The sequence below is a fragment of the Suricata suricatta genome, chromosome 6 (assembly GCF_006229205.1).
Source record: "Suricata suricatta isolate VVHF042 chromosome 6, meerkat_22Aug2017_6uvM2_HiC, whole genome shotgun sequence".
In the NCBI taxonomy this organism is placed as follows: Eukaryota; Metazoa; Chordata; class Mammalia; order Carnivora; family Herpestidae; genus Suricata; species Suricata suricatta.
Window position 1 is genome coordinate 91,517,690 of NC_043705.1, and position 2,091 is coordinate 91,519,780.

General features: G+C 43.1%; 2 pseudogenes; one reads left to right on the plus strand and one right to left on the minus strand.

Annotated features, from left to right (window-relative positions):
* Positions 1 to 719: 719 nt before the first annotated feature.
* Positions 720 to 1,241, minus strand: LOC115293498 (annotated as a pseudogene).
* A 220-nt stretch (positions 1,242 to 1,461) lies between these two features.
* On the plus strand, positions 1,462 to 1,694 carry LOC115294849 (annotated as a pseudogene).
* The last annotated feature ends 397 nt before the right edge of the window (positions 1,695 to 2,091 follow it).

A 2,091-nucleotide genomic window follows, 5' to 3' on the forward strand; every position in this document is an offset into this window, starting at 1 on the left:
TACTATGCTTAAGTTACATGGAAAAGACAACCAAGCAGTTCTGCCCCATTTCAGGAGAAGTTTCCAATCAACACCAATTACGTGGTGACAAATAACTAGGACTGGTGACGTCTCTGGGTCAAGACTGACAAGGATGGGTGGGCTCTGGTGCTACGGTTCGTCTCCAAAAAGAATATGGCACGGGGGCCAGCACAAGCCATACTAACACTGAACCTTTAGCTCTGGGCACAACTTCAGATCTCTTCCCTGAAGCTAGCAAATCTAGTGAAATAACTGGGCTTAAAAAAAAATTTTTTTTAAATGAAGCCCAAATAAGCTTAAAAACCATCCTCTTGACACATTTGCCTTTCAAAATTTACATACAACACACTTTTTCACTCTACTAGCCCAGACTTTTTCCCCTCACATAGCCCATTGTGTAGCTGCAGACAGACTATTCTGCCTCAAGATGTAAACACAGGGGGGAAAAAAAATTAACAGCGTCTGCATAATATTCTCTCTACACACTGCTGCTGGATGGAAAATTGAAATTTAAAAAGCAACCAAAACAAAAACAAAAGCAAAAAAAGAAAGGAAAGAAAGTTTCCATCTTAGATTCTCACAACCTCTTGTCCGCAGTTCATGAGTCCGACCCTGATGCTAATTAGGGTGACAGTGTATGTAAGTAGATTTTTGTTTTCAGCGAAGGAGACCTGGGAAGAGATGGAGTTAGTCTTTCTTCAAGAGCTATGGGGTGTTCCATGCTCCTCAAAGCCCTCGCTGTCTCGCACTAGGGCGCGCTCCAGGACCGCACGGCCCCTTAGAGGCCTTCCTTGGAGCGCTGGCTGTCCTCGGTGGCAAACTCCTAGCTCCATCCCAGTTTGCTACTGCGGTTCTTGCAGCTCACGGTGCGAACCATGTGGCGGCCAGTGAGCATGGCCCGGTCTTGAACTTCACTGTACTGCAGGTTACCTACCTTGTTAAAAAGAAATGCTCTGCCAGTGGTGCCTTTGAACTGAGTAGAGATGAGTTCTGAGCAGTTGGTCAGGATTGTATCGCAGTTTGCACAAGAAAACAGACGGATACCACCAATATGATCAAGGAAAATTCTGCCCATTTTTATGGCTGAAGTTCTAAAAACCCCAAGCGGCTGTGAGAGCTGCGGCTGCTGGCGGTTCTTCGTTCCTCAACTGAGATGAAGCCCCTCGGCCACCCGAGTCTCCAGGTTTGTTTGTTTTTTTAATATAGAATTTTATCTTATTTTAGTTAAAAGAAAATAATAATAATTGTACCACCAAATGAAGAAGCAGCTTTCTTTGGGGTAAGATGAGAAGGGAGGGGGGAAAAAAAAGCGAGAAGCCGAAGAAAAAGAACTTATATTCATCTGTAGAAACATATTTGCTAAAGCAAACACAATTCAGGGCCAAGGCTGCTGCACTGGGGTCAGCACCTGCTAATTTCTGCAGATTCTAAGGGGGTGGTATGCAGATCTTCGTGAAGACCCTGACCAGCAAGACCATCACCCTGGAGGTGGAGCCCAGTGGCACCATCAAAACCGTGAAGGCCAAGAGCCAGGAAAAAGAGGGCATCCCCCCATCCCCCACCAGCAGAGGTTCTTCTTTGCCGGCAAGCAGCTGGAAGATGGCCGCAGTCTTTCTGATTACAACATCCAGAGAGAGTCCACTCTCCATCTGGTTCTTCGTCTGAAGGGTTAATTGTTCAGTCTTGAAATTCTTAGTGCCCAATGATGGCATTGCTCTGCACTCTAGCCATTTGCCCCAATTTAAGTTAAAAAAAAAAATTAACCAGTTTCAGTAATTGCTGAATCACTGGTTTTCTCAATAGCTTTTCAAAATGTTAATAAAAGTTTTGTTGCATGGTAAAAAAAAAAAAAATTGAAATGTAGAATTCAATAGAGAGCTTCAAAAGCAGACTTGAACACACAGATGAATGCATAATCTAGAACACAGAGTATTTGAAATTATCCAGTCAGTGGATAAAAATAAAAAAGTGATGAAAAGGTAAGAAAAAAAATGAAAAAAGAACGATGAAAGCCTATGGGCTGTATTATGGGAATTCCAAGAGAAGAAAAAGAAGGGAATATAAGGTATA